The 19,480-nt window shown below is 40.1% G+C and overlaps 1 protein-coding gene across 7 annotated transcripts in view; it reads left to right on the forward strand.

Moving 5' to 3' along the window:
* Positions 1–339: 339 nt before the first annotated feature.
* The window catches only part of lrfn5a (leucine rich repeat and fibronectin type III domain containing 5a), a 123,763-nt gene continuing 104,622 nt past the window's right edge, over positions 340–19,480 (forward strand). For 3 of the 7 annotated variants that reach the window (XM_044167014.1, XM_044167016.1, XM_044167017.1), the window contains exon 1: positions 345–1,328. The gene's annotated coding sequence lies outside the window, so the exon portion shown is untranslated. Of the gene's footprint in view, positions 1,329–19,480 lie in introns of all 7 variants that reach the window. The other 4 variants (XM_044167019.1, XM_044167018.1, XM_044167015.1 and 1 more) reach the window with 4 other exon arrangements.

Consider the following 19,480-nt stretch of genomic DNA (forward strand, 5'->3'; position numbering starts at 1 on the left):
ATATTGTAATTTAGTGGTGCATATTCTTATGCATAAGATATTTGCAACTAATTACATGTAATATACAGAGCCTACATACATAGGCCTACAGTGAACAACGAGCTTTTGGGGCCCCTAAAGATCGAGGCCCTGGGACAGTTGGGCCAACCCAGACAGGCAACTGGATCAATCACGTGCCCCTATGGTGTGTTATTTGTGCAAAAATAATGCATGGAAGAGGCCAGACATATCATTTGCAGACTATGAATTCGTAGTGCCCAATAGAGGGGTTTTATTTTGAAAACTGCACCAGGAAGTTGTAGGCTTTATTTGATCAAACCTGAAATTTGTCATGCCCGCTGCGTTATATGGATTAACTGTGCTGGAGAAGCGACCGGCAGGAGGACCGAGGATCAGCGGGAATGTACTGTTAACGTTCCGGTGTGAGTGACCGGACGACAGCTTTTCTGGGACGTTACCTTTATTTACCTTTATTTTAGTAGGCTTTTCAAATGTTTCCTCTTCTCTTCTATTCTACTCCAGACTGCAGAAGAGACGCACAGAGTCGAATTAACAGGGGGTGAACGACGCAAGCAGAGACTCTGAGACGGAGAGAGAGAGAGAGAGAGAGAGCGAGCAAGGAGCTCGCGACTGTGAAGTGAAAATCCAAAAATCCGTTACTGACAAGGTTTAACTGTCTCAAACAAACCAGGAAAGGTAGTAATGTGGATTTTTTAGCAGGGCCAACAAACTCTGCCTAACCCGCAGGAATGTTTTATTGGAATAATTAGACTTTTCCGCCCTTTTGCCTGGGATATTTTTTCTTTCAGTGGAAGTCTTCCTGTTTCACCTGCACGAGGACGGCGACCGGCGGGAAAGGAGAAGGGAAAGGAGGCACTGCCGGGAAGAAGAGTAGAAAAAGAGAAGAGAAGAGAAGAGAAGAAGCGGTTGAAGGGGTGGGGGGTCATTTCTGTTTCTCTCGGATGGGATGTTTCTTTCACCCCGATAGAGGGATGAAACCGGGAGAAAAAGACGGGGAGAGAGAGGAAGAGAGAGGAGGGATAAGAGGAGAATGTAGTCGTCGGGCGCTGTGAGAATGCAAAACGGACGCACCCCTCTGGAAATCAGGATTGAACTATAAACCCATACGGAATTTACAGCCACCCAAAGGATATTACACATACTTACCTCGATATATACATATATGGGGCATATTCTCTTATCTGGAACCTATTTGTGTGGAGTTACAACTATAATCACCATAATCATTCTAATTATGGGATTTGGGAAGAGGATTGCACCCTGACACTGACACAGGTGAACGAAGGAACCGTGACATCCTGAACGAGGTAAAGTTTAAACTCCTATATTTCTTTTTATGCAAAATGACGGCTCAGTTTTCTCCTCCCCCTGTCTGTCTATGTCTCTCTGTCTCTTCTAATTCTTTCTTTTTGACTGCGTCTGTTGGAGTAGAGGGCAGAAGTATAGTTATTTCTAGATTTTCCTGTAGACATTTAGTCTAGATGCTGAAATGGGGCGGCGGGGGCGGAGAGAGTGTATTTGGATAGCGGGGTGGGTGTAGGGTAGAGAGAAGGTGCTACTCTATATTGAAGAAACAGCACTGAGAACATTGCAAGGTCAAAACTGAGCTCGGTAGAAGTTAGAGACGCTCTGTGTGTGTGTGTGTGTGTGTGTGTGTGTGTGTGTGTGTGGGCGCCCTCGCGCCTGAGACCGTGGCTGGTGGACCCAGACGTAGGCTAGTTTCAGCAGGCTAAATTTCAGCAGCTCTGCACCCAGCTGAGTGCTGTGAATAAACGTGTGTGTGTGTGTGTGTACGCGCGCGCACGGAGAAGCGCGTGCCGCCAGAGAGAAAGAGAACTTGTCCGCGCGCGCGGTGTCTCTTAAGCGACCGTAAACCAACTCAAATGGCCATGCAGGCTCCAGGATAGCTTCGCAGCCTATAGGGATAGCTGGTTATTAAGGCACACGCGCGCAAAACACTACGCCTCGGCCCCTTTTTGTGCGCCACACACTGCACCTGTAGGCTACCCCGAGAGAGAGAGAGAGGGAGAGAGAGAGAGTGTTAAGAGACTGTGTAGTGTGTTAGTGTGTCCAGTGTGTAGTGTAGGCTATGTGATAGGGTTATATATAGAAATATAAGCATCTGTGTGTGCGTTGTGTGTGTGTGCGCGCGTGCGAAACTGAACCCCAGCCCCAGACCTTGTTGGCACAGAGCTAGATGATGATGGAGCGTTCGCATTGCCCGCCGTATGTGTTTGTTTGTGTGCGTGTGTAAGTCTCACTTGTCGGTTTCAAATGACGACAGGTTGTGTTCGTGGAAGCGTCTTCTGAGCTTTCCTCAGTTGCTGTAAACGTCCTGTTAGAGCAGGAAACATGACGAATTTGGGATCTAGGAAGAAACGGTGTACAATCAAGTTGAAAATCAGTTTAAAGCATTAAAGCTTTTTTTTTTTAGAAATGGTAAAAGCTAAAAACCATGAGCCTTAACAACAGAGCATCCGTCATTGCTTTATTTCCTATATTTATATGTCAACGTGATTGCCTCTGCCTGTTACAGTTTGTATGGCCAAACATCTCAAAATGGATATATATACATTTTTCATTCAGTATTGAATGGTTGGGAGGTTTTGTATTGCCCCCAGCCCACAGAATGAAATTGGATCTAAAAAAAAGCCTTTCAAAAACAAAGAAAAATGTCTTGATTCTTTGTTTCATGAATTTGGATTTTTAATTCTGCTTGGTCCTTTGGCTGGGATGTGTGCTTTATGAGGGGACTAATGCACAAAATATAGCAAGGGCTTAAGAAACATGGCATCAGTGAAACTTGTCCCAATAAATTATATGAACTGTTTGTGGGATATGCTATAATGTAGTCATCTATGTATGATGTTGCTGACTGTGAACTGAGCTTACTGACCATGCTGTGCCCAAAACAAAGTCCACTGAGTCTGGTTTAACAGTCAAGTGAAGTGAAAGCAGCTGGCCATGCAAAGTTTCCCATGTGTGTGTATGTGACTTGAGAAGGAATTTGAAAATCGTATGCACTATTATGGTCTTCTATCAAAGCAAATGCCCCCTTAACATGTGTTTTCCTGAGCACTTGAACTGAAAACAGTGACATCTACTTTTATAGCAGTGGACTTCAAAGTGGCTTCTTTTGATACAGGTCCTTAAGGGTTCTATTGGGTCCTCAGCAAATGAGAAGTTTATTAATTATAATGTGCAGTAAATGAGTAGAAATTATCTCAAATTACAAATGATCAAATTTAGGACTGTGACATGTTTTTTTTTTCCTTCCTGTGGCTCTATCTTTTGCTGGATTGGCATTTTATTGGTTTGTACCGGTACAGTAGCTTGCACTGATTGATCAAGGCAATAAATTTATGCACACGAGCCACTCATGCTGGTGCTAATGGCCCGTGGATATGGAGGCATTATGCAAATGGTTTCCTGGCTTTAGAAAAAGAGTGTGGGTGACTGAACGAGGGAGAGAAACTGGTGATTTTCAGTCCATTTTAGTTGTGTTTAGCCTCCTGTTTATGTCTGAAAGGAGTGGTTTGCCATGCCATTAGGTTCAGGATGAATTGCAATGCATTTACAGACTATCTTTTGAGTTTTTACCGGGATATATAAGACTCTTTCACCCCCACAACCCTCTAAAAAAGAAAAAAAAATGTGTTGACTCTTATCAGGCTGTAGTACAGGGGAGTAAAGAGGCTGTAAGGATTGTTCTTTATTCTTTATAGGGGCAGGGGGATTTTTAGTACACCCGTCTTTCTTCTTGCCCTCTGTTTATCTCTGCAACTCTCTCTCTCTGTTTAGCTATCTGACAGAGGGCTGCAGGATCCTGCGGAGTGGGTGGTGGAGCTCTAATTCAATTTATTCTACTGCTCAGAGACAGACAGAGAGAGCAAGAGACAGAGAGAGAGAAAGGCAGTGAGACGAGAGAGAGAGAGATAGGGAGAGGGATGGAGACCACAGATGTTAGGGAACATTTCCTATTAGCAGCGGAGAGGTGAGGCAGGCCTTATAGGAAGCTGGCCTGACGCTGTGACATCTGGATTGATTCTGCGGGTGACTGAAATGATGTGTGTGTGTGTGTGTGTGTGTGTGTGTGTGTGTGTGTGTGTGAGCGCGCATGCGAGCGTGTGTTCATTATTAACTAAAACAACATGTCTTTAAAATGCAGAATCAGTGAGTCTGAAGGGAGAAAACAGAGACAAATCCTCTTTCCTTTCTCCATTACGCACCCAACCATCAGCTGAAACACAAGCAATTGCCAACTCAGACAGAACCTTTCAGATGACCACAACTGGAGAAAGGCTCAAATCTTACGAGTAGCAGATAATCTATATTATGTGATTTATGTCCATGGGGGATTACTTTCAGTGATTAAAAAAGATAATTGATTAGCCAACTCATTAATTGATTCATATACTGATACAGACCTTACAGACCCAAGTTACCATTCTTATCCAAGGTTGAAGAAAAAATAATGCATTGAAAATGATTTCTTCTGACTAGAACTGACAGTTTGACATGTTCCAATGTGGTCACACAGATTTCATAAACAGGAGATGCAGGTAAAACCTCAGTGTAGGTTTTAGTGGATCTTAGTGTGCCTATTGACGAGGTCAGCTATGGTTGTGTGATACAACAATATATAAATTTGTCATTCATCATTTGTCAATCATCTGAGATCTTGCTTTTGTACCATTTACGCCATTGTAGCTCTCTCCCTTTAATATCTCTGCTGGTAATAGGACATTGTGAGCATTGTTGCAAATCAATGAGATTTGACTGACTGTTTTAGATCCAATCTCTCAAATCAAACTTGCTCAGTTAAAATAGGAAATTCCACATCCATGTCTGCAGACATCGGCTACGGTGTGCCTCAGGGTTAAATCTTGGGTCCTCGTCTTTTTTGTGTGTATGTGCTTCCACTAAGCACTTTAATATGGAAAAATTCCTCGTTGTGCACATGATTCTCACTTTGACCCTCCCTTGCAGCTGAATAACCCTGACCTAAGTGTTGGAGAAGTTTTTGCAACTGAATGAAATCTAATCTAAGGTTTTTCTCTTTGTTCCTATTAACGCTACATTTCAGAAAAACCTTAAGTGCCTAAAATAGGATGTTAAGCCTTACTTTGACTTGGAATTAGCTGTTGATGGTCAAGTAAAGGGCATGATTACCGTTATACCAATGTCATTCCATTTTGTAACATATCTGGAATCAAATGTTTCTCATCCTCTACAAACCTAAAACAGGTGTGATTATATTTCATCTCACTAGACTAATGCAACTTGCATTACCCTGGCATTAGCCAGCAAACTCTCTCCTGTTTACAACTTGTCCAACATACAGCATCCAGGCTTTTAAAATGTGCTGAGAAAATGGACCATATTACCTATATTTTAGCCTCCATGCAGTGGTTTCCATTTGAATTCAGAATTGATTTTAAACAATGCCTTTGCCTGAGCCTACATTTCTAGCCTTTAACCCCCTACATACCAAAATGTAATGCTACATTAGCTTAACAATGTTACACAAGTTAGCTTATAAAATATAACAATAAATGACAGCAATGTTTACAAGTGATGTCTTTTTTGACCTCATCCAGAGTTACAATTCACATTTTCTTGATATATTGAATTCATAAATGTTCTGGCAATTCACATTTATCTACCACAATACTATTATGTGTACTTTAAAGGCATTTACAGCTCTGAAATAACATAGACATAAATAACAGTAAGATATTTTTTTTGTTGACTCACAGAAACTAGTGCTGCTATGCTGTGTTAGCCCCGCTGATAAATCACAGGAACTCAGTAACTAAATAAATAGCCTGTCTTTGCCAAGAGAGGATTAGTCTTTGGCTGGCTGGTAGCTCTTGTTAAGTTCCTGCTTAAAATCCATTACAATGTTGTTAATTACATTAGAATGGCGTTATTGTTATTTAATGTTTGTTTGGAATTTCCCCGGAAATTCAGTACATCTGCTGTGGAATTGCGGCATTAACAAGTCGTCTTTGTAATATAGGTTATGCAGAAAATACACGGTCTGTTTCTTTCTTTCTTTCTGTCTTTCCTGTGTAAGTTAAAAGACTCTCTCATCCACATGACCGCCCCCACTACACCCCCTCTCTCCGCACACCTGCTGCTTCAGAATCACCCGTGACGTGTCTGACACTATATCCTGCTTCAGGAGGCCGGCAGGGAGGACGTGTGTTTCTGTGTGTGTGTGTGTGTGTGTGTATGACGGTGTGAGCATGAGGAGTGGGTGACATGACAGATGTGAGACACGTTGGGCGATAATGAGCTGTGTTCAGGACAGATAACTGTGGATGAACGTGACACAATACAGGCAGGCGTCTGGCTCATTGCCCACAATCCCACTGCCTCTGTCTGTCTGTATGCCTGTCTGTCTATACATTTTGGTAATTGACAAGCATGAAGAGAGTATCTTCAGAGCTGATACAATATACAGCCATGCCAACCTCTGTCTGATAAACAAGACATATGAAGCAAGAAATAAAGGAAGGACTTCTCTATCATATAGCATATTAAATCAATGCTTCCCAACCTTTTTGGCTTGTGACCCCTCAAAGCAAAGCTATATCTACTTGTGATCCTTCTTCACAGGTTGCATATTTCTACAGTTTATAATGAGGTTAACCAAAGGGTGTTTACTCCTTCTTAGACTGTTTTATGTATATATTTGTTAAGAGTTAAAATGCCCATAGCAAAGATTAAAGGAAAGTCTGAAAAAATATTTTTTTCTGCTTTCATAACTTGTTAGATTTATCAGTGTTTATCTTGTGATCCTTTTGGTGGACCCAGACCTTCAGGTTGGGAACCAATTCTTTGAATCATTGTACAAATGGGTTTGTACAACAAATTCAAGCTAGGACAAATGCAAAAAAATGGGTATTTTACACTGATGTTAATGATGTTTCTGCCTTTCAGAAAACTCAGACCTGACATATACTTATGACACTGTCTAATAACTCCATAATTATTAATTCCATATTTTCTGTATGGAGAAAGGCATGCTTGCAGCTATGAGCAGAGGCTATCTCTTCACTTAGCAGGCTGAATGAGTTTGAATGATTTCGAAGGTTGTTTCAGCATTTCATAGGCAATTTCACATTCGCAGTTTCTGCTGTAGGTTACGTAACAACTTTCATGGTGAGTTGATGTATAGATAGCATGTTTCCCATGGCATTCGCAATTGCATTTACATTTGTTCGTTTCATCCTTACTGTAACTTCACGCACAATAAATTCCGGTTCTGCTCTTGTACAGCGTCTGTACACTGCATTTTTAACAACATCAACTTCAACATAATGTCTGCATGACAGTGTTAGAGATACATTGTGAATGCTTTACTAATGAGTTGCACATAAATATACTTATTAACATAAGCCATCCCAGTACAAGAAAACAGACAACATTGAGATTCTTCAATTCTTGTGATGCAACCTATACAGGACCTGATTCCACTGTCATCAGAGTACAAATTATAAATATTGCAACACAGTTGTCAGCAGGGGGTTCCACCACCAGACATGGCATTCAATCTATGAAATTGGCCCACACTCCATAGAACACTGCTTTAGATTACACAATCCAACACAACAGTAGCTCTTCTGAACAAATCCCAAGGGTGAGCTGTGTGAAACATTAGTGCTGGGGAAAACGTGTTATAAAACTGAGAGAGATGCTTTGTAGTATTGCCATTTGAAATTATTGTGAAATTCCCTTTGTAGACAATGCAGCCAGATATTACCCACATTCATTACCTCCCAGTTAGTATTTACCGTATGCATCCTTACCTTTCTCTGCCTACAGAACAGCTGACAGACTTGCTGAATTCGTGCAACTCTAGATGCCTGTGCGTCCTCAGACTCTGATAGCAAAGCGTGCTGACAATGTGTGTGGTCTGTGTTTTCTGCAGAGCTGCATATGTATGTTTTGCCAAACCAACATGTCATGTCCATTGTGCATGATATGGTGTCAGTTTAGTGTCTTGCTCAAAAAACCCTCGAATGTTGGCATGATTTTACCTTTCAAGTTGCTTGTTTTATGACTCTTGGACTACACTAAACCACAGAGTATGCATTTTAAACACAGATCAGGGTGATAAGATGTTTTCTAAGCTCCCTGGTAGTTTTGTCTTTTGATTACATGCTTCTATAGCACAGCAACAGGTTGTGTTGAACATCACTTTATTCTAGTTGGGCTGAATAAACTCTTACCTGCAAAAATGTTATTGCTTGGTATAAAATTCTGAGAAGAACCAGTCAGTGGGAATGCAAACAATCATAAATACTTGGCATAAAATATAAGCACCACAATCCACTGCTGGAAAGCACAATGTGAAAGAATAGAATAGTTTAAAATGGTGAATTACTCTGCAGCCCAGTCTCCTTTCAGTCTCATTCCTTTTGAGCAAGGTAGACCTCCTAAAAGCCAACTCTTTTAAAATGAGGCACACATGATTATTGTATATAGAGACAATATTACATATAGTATACAACACTACATCGGTGTGCCAAATCTAGGTGTGAATTTGAATATGTGCAGTCCATGCGTTTGTTTCTACTGCATCTCTTTAAAAAATACTCCCCCAGGCCATTCCATAAATAACTTGTCAGGTTAAATAAGGGTTAAAAACAATAAAGACCACCCCTGCCTTCTCAGGACTTGCAGCTGTGGTTGTAATAGTTGGATCATTAAGATAATGAATAAAGAGTGAGATATGTCATGGTGGATCTTTTAAGTTATCAATCAGATTCACTTTATTCATAATACACAATACATTTGTCATGCTGACAGTCTAGATATAGGACTCCATTCACAGTGTAGTGCAAGACATGAATATTATGGGCAGTAAATGAGAAAACTTAAATGATCCCATTGGGGAAAATGGGTCACTGCAGTATCAGAGAAAAGCCTATAGATTAGAATAGCACGAATACAGAGAAGATAACACCCACAGTGATATCAAGAGAAGATACTGAAAATGTTACAACAGACAAAATGAGATAAAACATCCACTTTGATTAAATATAATTGAAAAAATACTTTTTTCTCTGCTCCACCACATTAGATTTAAAATGAAAAAAATACTATGAGGGTAAAATGCTGACTTTGAGGTTTATAGTAGGTGTGTTTGTTTCATATTGACTGAACCGTGTAGGACTCAGAGCCCTTGGGGGACCTTTTTAGCGCATGAGGGACTATGTATAAAAAGGGCTACAATTTCTAGACTGTTCATCAGATGCGGATGTAAACACCCTCAAATTAAAGCTGTGAGTCAGCACTTTAACCACTTCATAGCCATTGTTCCATTTCAAATCTGATGCACTGAAGTACACAGCCAAAACAACACTTGTTGTAATACTCTCTGACTGCACTGGATCACTCAGCCATTTCTCCATATATATTCTGTATGTGCACATTTAGTGTACGGTCAGTGGTTATATTTTAGCAAACATGCCAACAGATTTCACCAAATAAATAATGGATAGTTCTTAACCACCATAGACAGCAGTATGCAGCTACAGCTTGGACCATGGATAGCGCTATGCAACCACTGTATGTGTTGAAGAGTGAATCAGCACCACGGACAGCTACAGTACATAAGTACAGCTTGAAGAAGACATTTCAGGACCATGGATAGCTCCATGTAACGACTGTTGCTGTTGAAGAGTAAATCAGCACCATGGACAGCTACAGTACATAGGTACAGCTTGAAGAAGACATTTCAGGACCATGGATAGCTCCATGTAATGCCTGGCGGTGTTGAAGAGTAAATCAGCACCATGGACAGCTACAGCCTGAACTAGACATTTCAGAACCATGGATAGCGCTATGTAACCACTGTGTTGAAGGGTAAATCAGCACAATGGACAGCAACGGTATGCTGGTACAGCTGGAAGTAGACATTTCAGGACCATGGACAGCTCAATAAGCAACTACATCTTGAGATATATATATATATATATATTTATATATTAATATATATTAATAATATATATATTAGTTAAATACCAAGAGGCTCAGTGTAACTCCAGGATGTATAAAGCACACCTCAAGATATATGGATTTCTGGCAGTTTTCACTGTATGTTTTATGAAATTTAGTGTGAACACCCATATAAAGTATGTATCCTTGTTGTATGCACCTGTATATCCTCAGTTATGGGTCCATCAATATCACCTTGGATAGCACTGCATTACTTAGGTTCTTGTAGAGGCACTATAGACTTGTTGCCATCTTCATTAGTTAAGAACAAACATTTTTGACAGCAGAGTGAAATATGGCAAATAAGATGACATATTGTTGATAGCCATCATCAGCAACAACATAATTATATGTCATGATGATGATCATTTCTTAAAAAACATCACCTGTAAATGGGAGGCTTTCTGTCATTCTAATTGCTTCACTAGTAATCACCAGGGTGAGCAGGCCATCAATGATGAACGGTGTTGTTTTTTGGAGTAGCAGACGGACTGAAAACTGAAAAGATTAAATGGCGCATTTAATTAAGCGGATTGGGATCAGGAAGTCAGAGATCAGTCTTGGCCCATGCCAACAGTAACTACATTTAGCCTAGGTTGTTAGCACATGCCATCTGTTCACACGCAGATAAACACTATACAGCAGGCGATAGCTATGGGTACATTTTCTGGTTCAGCACTGTATAGGCTGTTATTCAGTTTACCTTATTTCCTCAGAAAGTCCAATGATCCAAACTGAGAAGGTTACATTAATGGTGTGTTGGGTTTCTTTTGTCAATTATTTTGGAATTCAATTGAAACCACAATGCAGGGTGTGACTCTTTGTGGTGTGGAAATCTTTTATTTCACCTCCATATGTGTTGCTGCTACATTCCATATATCTGACATACGGTGTGTCTCATTAAACTTACCATATGTTAACACTAAATCATCTGTAAGTCATATTAGCAGCTAGGATATTATGTGTTAAAAAGTATATGTATCCCAGAACAGAATTATTGTCATTTACATGCATCTCAGTGTCTGCCAAAGCAGAAAGATTAATCACCACGTAGGAGGAGACATGACAGATCAGGGTCTTCGTTATGTGATTTTCAGCTTTCATGTTATAGCTGTTCATCAATACACATATTGATCAACTGTCAATCATTATATTGATACCTAGAATAACGATTTTATAGGTGGTTTTTCTTCTTTTTCTTGGTAGAATTTTGTTCTTTCTTTTTCTTTCTCCTCTGTGCCATGTTGGGATTTACAATGGATAAAGGGGCACCAAATTGTGTAGGTGCAATCAATTAATTATGGCTATCAGAATAATCAAAGATAATCATAAATAATAACTTGTATGAATAAAGTCCTCAGGGCCACCACTCTTCTTAAAGAAGAGAAATGATAGTGAATTAATTGATTCAGTCTCATAAAATATACTAAACTATCAATTTAGAACTCAGATTAATAATTATATTAATAACTATAACAAGAATTACCACCAATAGCTAGTAGGTTGAAGGATTTGGAGTTCAGGTTAGCAAATTATTCACTCTTGTGCAACATTAAAGAAACTAGCATAATTATACACGGGCATTTATTAAATGTATGGAAGACCATGTATGTTAAAGAGTGTGGCTCTGTTAAAGGTCAAATTGGAGTGTATGAGTGAACTGTGTAGGATAAATGGTGCCAGGTTAAAAGAGAGCGATAGCAAGTTGCATGCAAGACCCTGTGCCTGTGTGAAACATCACTAACATCAACTTAGCATATGGCTACCAACATAACCTAACAGTGAAAAGCACATCACAACAATAAAACTCAATGAACCAAATAAATACATATGTATTCACAAAGTAACACAGTCCAGTGCATAGCCAAGTACACTGTTAAGCTATGTGCAGCTATGTAATGCCCAGTTATAGGTTCAGTGGTTAAGTTACCAGTCCATAAAGGAAGAAAAGTTGCTTTGAACTTGCTGTTATTATCTGGCAGTTCCGTTGGATGAGCCAGGCAGGGAAGAATGTTGGTTCCGATTGAAGAAAAGTCCTTGCTGTGTAGTCCGTTTGTGCGGATGGAGGAAGCAGTCGCTCTGTCTGTTGCTCCTTAAAGTTAGCTCGCTGCTAACTTCCTTAGTTGCTCCTTAAAGTTAGCTGGCAGACTTTGTGTAATAGCCATTGGCGCTAAACTTTGTTGCAGAAATCCTACATAGCCCCCCGCGTTGCTGCGGTAACAGAGAGAGAGTTCAGTTCTGCTGTGTGTCTCCTGTTAGCGGATCTCACCGAGAGGGAGACAGCAGAGCTTTTGGAGCTTACTCTCGGTTAGCGGCGAGCTCCAGAAATCTTAAGACAAAGGCAGGCCCTCGTGTTGCGGCCGTAATCCTTTGTTCTTTATCGGTGGTCGTAACGCAGACCTCCCCGAGGTCCGGGCGTCGATCCAGGAGAAAAGAGAACAATGATTGCTGCCCTTTTATTGACCTAGTGACATCACGGGTCACAGGTAATTAAGGTAGCTAAGACTAATGGTAGCTAAAAGCTGGGCCCATGGGAGGAATTCACACCTCCGGGGATTCTGGGAGACTGAGTTCCATTGCTCTCCTTTGTTTACAGAACAAAAAAGCATACGGTCTCCTAATAGAGTTCAGTTAAAGTCACACAAATGAATGAATGACTCTGTGGAGTCGACATTTTTCTATCTTTGTTTGAAATTTCCACTGTAAAAACACCATGACACTATCCATGTTTACTGTTAAGATCACTTGGAATTTTTTAATTAGTTATATAATTTGGAAATGATCATTCACTAACATAATAATAATAATAATAATAATAATAATAATAATAATAATAATAATAATAAGTTTATTATTATTATTATTACTAAAATGACTTTAGTTACTTATCTAAATTCTGATTTAGATAGGTATATGAGTTATTTACATAGGTACTGGGTGCTGTTATGTGGTTTTGTTTCCTTTTAATAACTTATTTTAAAGTTGCACATCATCAATAACACTGTGTGTTATGTGTATGGTGTCTTTGCTGTTCGCTATGGCTAGTTAAGGTTTAGCCATCTGCTTTACAAGCAGGGATGAATTCCAAGTCACTGCATCCCATTTAGCTAGCCTTTACACCAAATACTATAAAAAGCAGCCAGCTAATCCTAGCTGTTGGCAGTATTTGTTTTGTTCCTTCTACTTGGCACTAACCTGAGCTCAGCAAGCTGCTACTCACCAACAAACACTCCAAAATCTGATGGCTTAATATAATTGGCTGAAGGATATTGATATGGTTTGAGGCAGTTGCCAGTAAATTTGGGAAATTTAGAGGACACTCAACCCAGTTCATTATTTTTTAATAAAAACAACCCACTGCTGGTGGACAGAACAGCAAGACTTGAACAGATTGAATGGAAGTGAAATTGAGCAGTTTGTTTGAGGATGAATTAGATCACAAATAACTGCTGCAACTTACCTACTGATAAGAGAATGCAATATCAGTGTAAAAGACTGTAGGTACAGCGATGAGTCTCAAATACCAGCACTTGAAACAACTTGACGGTAATGATCTTGGTGGAAAAGGTTTCCTTGGAAATCTTTTTTACTACTACTGTCAAGCCCTGTGCAAAGATGCCCCAGAGCAGTGTTTATTTTGGCAGCTATTTATTTATATTTTAGATTTAGTCTTAGTCTTTGGACCGAAATGGTTATTAGTTTTAGTCACATTTTAGTCCTTCACAGTTTCAGTCTAGTTGTAGTCAACGACAACTCAAAACGTTTTAGTCGATGAAAAGTCATTACATTTTAGTCAACTTTTAGTCAAAGTGTTTTTTCTTTTTAAACTAATTCATTACCATTTAAATCACACTAGTGCTGAACAATTAGTTGATTAATATGCCTACCTGGCCTTAGAGCTAAGAAATCATACACAGATATCTTCCAAATAAATTGCTGTGTAATCTTACAAACAACAGTTTGACTAGATAGTAATTGCAATGCATGTTCAGGGCTTGCCATTAAGCTTTTTCTGCTAAGAACTGGAGTAAGGACAAGTAAGTGAAAATGGATCGAACATAATTACAAGTTGCTTGTAAATGAATAAATTCACAGGCTATAAACGTTACAGCAGCAACACGTGATGCTCATTTAGGCACATCGGGGAACAGGTCTGAAAAGCCAACACAGTTGTTCCCCATGTTTCACTCGAACGATAAGACAATATATGGTAAAGCAGTTCACTTCTCCTAGCAAAAAGTTTACTTGTCTCGGACCAGTTATAATGTTAATTGTCAAGCCCTGCATGTTTCACTCACCGATGTTAGCTAACACATTAACCCAGCCAACGTTAGCCTGGAAGCCAGGTTCATTCATTCATGTATTACTGCAAACTTCTGTGGCTCCAGCCAGGCTAAGCCAATGTGGCTTGGTAGCAAATTTGCCTGGAATGACATCGCCCAGTAACATTGACTTAACGTTGGCAGATTAACAGTTAACGACTTCGACCTAATTAGTAGCCACAGGGCGTCTCTCCGTCTCCCGTTACTACAGCGCATTGTGTTTTTCTTTCTGCCGAATTATAAATAAAGTGTGTCCATAGATCTATTCTTTTATCCCGATGTTGTTGTACTTACATGCCGTCGGTTTGGGACAGCAGCTGCACATGTCACATTAATCTGCACCACACGTCAGTCAGTGACAGGGATGCATTGTTTAGATGTTGACAGACAGACTAGACGCACAATTGGTGGAAAATATCATGCATTTTGTGAATGTCTGATAGCCCACCACTAACTTTTTAGTCCCGTCTCGTCAACGAAAACAAAACATGCATTTCGTCATAGTTTTTATTATCTAAGATCTAGTTTTAGCTTGTGAACGTCTCCTCTTCGTCATGGAAAAAAGGTTGTTGACGAACATTTTTCGTCGTAGTTTTCGTTTACGAAAGTAACACTGCCTTAGAGGCCCCCAGGTCCACCTAGCACACCATCAGATACGTGAAGAAATCAGGATGGCCTCTTTGTTGTTGCTGTCTTTAGATCAGACTTCATTGGTCCTTTAAAACAATTTAAGCTGATGCTTATTGTTTAAAGTAGGTTGCTGTATAATTAAATGAAATAAAATGTATGTTTTCCTAAGGACTATGTGCATTAGTATTTAAAAATTAAGAATTAAAAGTACCATGTGGTGGTTTTTTAAACAAAGTTATATTTACATTCACATATTCTCAGCAGAATACATTGTGTGTATACCTTTTAGACCTACTAAACACTTTTAATGAATTTCCTTCGTGATAAAACATTTGAAAAGCTAGCTTGCTTGCATTCCCTGCCTTTGTATGCGCATTTCTTTACACGTTTCTGAAAGCATCGGCAGGACTGTGGATCACGTCAGCAGAGTGCATGTGCTTGTGCATGGATGAATGTCATAAATGAGATACAAACAAAACAGGGACCCACTCTTAAAAACATTGATGCATAGTGATACTAGTGGTCCAATACTCCACTGGGTACCTTTAATTTTTTTACCAATCTAATGTATGGCGATAACCCTTTCAAGCTAGTGACCACAACATTTTCCAGTTTCATTACTAATTATCTTTCGCCCTATGACATCAACTAGTTGACAAGACCACTACCGCTTCAAATTAAGAATGGAATGCATAGTAATGTTAAATGTGTAATAATGTGTATTTTAAGTAAAGAGCAGTCGGCCGAGAGGACTAGACTGGACCAGAAGCCTGTAATAAGAAAGACCATTTGGTTTTATGAGCTGATAATAATGAAAACGTCCAACGATAAGTACCAGCTATAGTAGCAAAAAGCAGTGGAGAACAAATTGGAATTAGTCACCTGTCATTGTAGTAAATCCTTAATGTGCTCGGGTTAACTGAGGTGTTATGTTACTGTTAGAAATTGTTCACTTATTGATTTTATTTTTTCAATCTAATGAAATATTTCCCCAAAACGTTACAAGTTACATTACAGTGTCTCTTTTGGACGTAGATCAAATTAATACAAAACACCAGATTCTCTCTGTTCAGTCCTCTTCTGTAATTCAATGGGATAAGCTAATGGAACAGCGTGTGTGTGTGTGTGTGTGTGTGTGTGTGTGTGTGTGTGTGTGTGTGTGTCTATCTATAGCCTTAGGGGCTGTTTGTCCCTGATAATGAGCTGTCAGTTGTTAAATGTAAGTTGTACTTGCTTTTGCCCATGTGCTCTACTGTATAAATCAGCCTCCCATTCAGGAAAGCAGAATGACGCAGGGGTGGCGACATAGATATGGATTTTCAAATCTTTCCGCACATTAGAAGGATAGGGTTCAGTTTGAAAATTGCCAGAGTGGCCCTTTAAGCCTGATATCATGACTTACAATCTGCTTATCTAACAGTATCAGTAGTGTACTGTACATTGCTGTGCAGAAAGGGACGGATACACCATGATTAATGGATAAGACGCAGAGAGTAGTAGAGTGTGGATTCATAAAACGCAAACACTTAAACACACTGAGAGAGCTTCTCTGTGAGCTCCCACAGACTGCAGATACAAAGTACAGCATGCACACAAAACATCTACTTATGCAGGCAAGTATCTGCACGCACGCACACACAAACTCCGCAAGTGGGCCAATAAAAGGATGTACAACATTACCGCCGCTGCCCTCTGGGAACTAAAATGAAAGCATGACTCAACCATTTACCAGCACCACACAATGAGTCAGCACATTTACAAGAGATGGACTAGGCATAGTGAGACATCTATTTTACAATACCCGAACATACATATTTGGACATACATACATAACAGTTTCCAGGATATGGTTGATGATGCGTGATTTTATTGCTTTATTGTACGGGGTTTTTTTTTTTACTTGTCATGCTGCAGCTGAAAGGGACTGCTATGGATTTAGTCTTGGATATGGATTTGGACTACTGACCTGTAAACTTAATCCACACTAGATATTTTATGGAGAAAAGGCATTGCTGTGCTGACCTCCATGGGTTGAAACATACAAAATCACAGCTGGGTGTGGTCAGGTGTAGTACAACAGACTATGTAGCGTTGCACTATAGTACAACACTACATTACTACTGCGTGAAGGAAGAGCATGTAGTCACCACTAGTTGACAGAGCAAGCGAGATTATTTGCTTGGGTGCAGTTACTCTTCAGAAATCTTGTTGCAAGTGTACCGCTTGGTGTGTCAGTACACTGTGACATCACTGTTAGGTGTGGAAACAGGTTGAAACTTTCAACTAGAGTGGACAGTAAAGAACTGCTTTTTCAGCCTGGTGTAAAGTTACTGTTTAAGGCCTATGTGTGACAAATCCTAAAATGAGTCTAACTCATCTCAGTTTATCTTGCTTACTTTTCTTGCTGGGGCTTGTTGGGGGCCTTTTGTAGTAATTACATGAATATACAAGGCTAGGAGCAGACAGGCATTTAAAATCAATTTTCAAATGATACTTTTTCATGGCTGGGATCCCTCTCCCAGGACAGAAACACATGCAGTAGATGTCGTGTGTATACAGAATAAACCAACAGTGAAATTACAGTATGGACAATCAGGATGCTAAAACTATAGATAGATTGTAACATATATGAAGAATGGGGATCAAGCAAATTCCAGGTGGCAGACCTGAGCCACATGACCTCCTCTCCACCATGGAGACCTGGGAAGAGGACAGACTACACAAACACACAAGAGGCAAAACTCAAGCACACCATTCACACATGTAGGAGAAAGTACACACAGAGGGAGAGAGAGACAAGGACAACATGCGCACAAGGGAGAGAGAGAGAAACTAGAGGAAAGGCCAAATCTCCTGGAGGACGAAGATCCAGATCCAAAACATCTGGAATGAGGCACCAGCAGCCAGGGGAAAGAGAGAGGTCCCAGGACGGCCGAGGATCCAGCACAGAGATCCAGCCAGAGTGAAAAGAGAGGAGAGGGAGGAGAAACTAGGCAGAGGGAGAGAAGAGAGAGATAGGCACAGAGTTTGGATGCTCAGGTACTTGTGGGACACAAACAAACAGGGGGTTAGAGAGATGCTGTGGTTTTCAGGAAGTTTACAGTATTCTCGTTTGCAGGACAAACATGGACTATAAGTACTAGACTTAATAGATTCATTGAGACTGAGACTGAGCCGCAGGAGGGATAATGGTAAAAGGAACACGCCTGAAGGAGTCAAAGAATAAACGACGAACTGAAAGTGAAGGCCAAAAGTTGAGTTTTAAGTAGGGATGCCCGCTCACGTTTTTTACCACCGCTACGATCGTCAATGAGCCAATACACGGCCGACACCGATAGTTTGTTGTTTTGGTATAGCATCTGGTATTAAAACGTTGAGTCAACACATCAGTAGTTACAATTTTAAAGAAAGTGCTCGGCAGTAACAAATGCACAGCAGCAAGGGTGGGTTTTACTGAGTCCAGGTATATTGCAATGTACAGTGAGTCACAGCCTGTGACCCAGTTGTGCTTTGTCGCTCAGCATGACCTCATTCTGACTGCACAGTAAAACAAATCTGATGCTACTGCAGCTGTTTTCGTCGGACACAGCGAGACGAAACGCATAACTTTCTTGAGCATTTCAGATGGTTTCTGCTTGATTTAAAGTGGATTTCAGTCTTTTCAGGTAGCATAATTAGCTAACTGACTGTTCTCAGTCAAGATTCAGCAGTATATTAAGACTAAGGCATATAGTTGCATTTATAATTCCTGAGAACTTCCAGTGACACAGCAAATGATTGTATTGTCTGTGTGTGTGATCTCAGGTGATTTCGAGTTTACAGACAACAGGCTAGTTGGCCTTAATCCTGCATCAGAACACAAGTACAGTTGTGTGTGTGTGTGTGTGTGTGTGTGTGTGGTCGTATTAGATGTGTCGCATGTAGCACGTTAACAAGCATGAACAAGACCACACACATACACGCACACAGTGTGTGGTGCGATAAGCTTGTTAGCAAGGCTTTGGCTCAAAGGAGATATCTGAATGTGCTTACAGTATCTAGGCAGGGTTTGTTCCTGGGTGTGTGATCATAAGGATCAAATAGAAAGGACTGGAAAATCCTCAAATATGCCTGGTGTCAACTTAAAAACAAGTTGAATTTAGTTTAAAGAGTTTGTTAGAGGACACATTTAGCTAATTTTAGCATGCTAATATGCTAAACTAAGTTGGTGAACATGGTAAACATTATACCTGCCAAACATCAGCATTTTAGCACGTACAGCCTCACAGAGCTGTTAGCATGGCTGTGGACCCTCAGTCTTGTGACTTGAAGTTGTTTTGCTTATTGTGATGGAACTTTTCCATATTTGCAGACAAGTAAGCAGACATAAAGAGAAATCAATCTATGCAAACGCTGTGTGAGTGTGTTTATGTGCTTTTTGTGGTGTGTTTGAAATGTCACAGCATTCTGTTACAGATCTGTGTTCAGTATTACAGTAGCAAAGTGTCTTTTTCCAA

Source organism: Siniperca chuatsi, linkage group LG15 (assembly GCF_020085105.1).
Source record: "Siniperca chuatsi isolate FFG_IHB_CAS linkage group LG15, ASM2008510v1, whole genome shotgun sequence".
NCBI lineage: Eukaryota > Metazoa > Chordata > Actinopteri > Centrarchiformes > Sinipercidae > Siniperca > Siniperca chuatsi.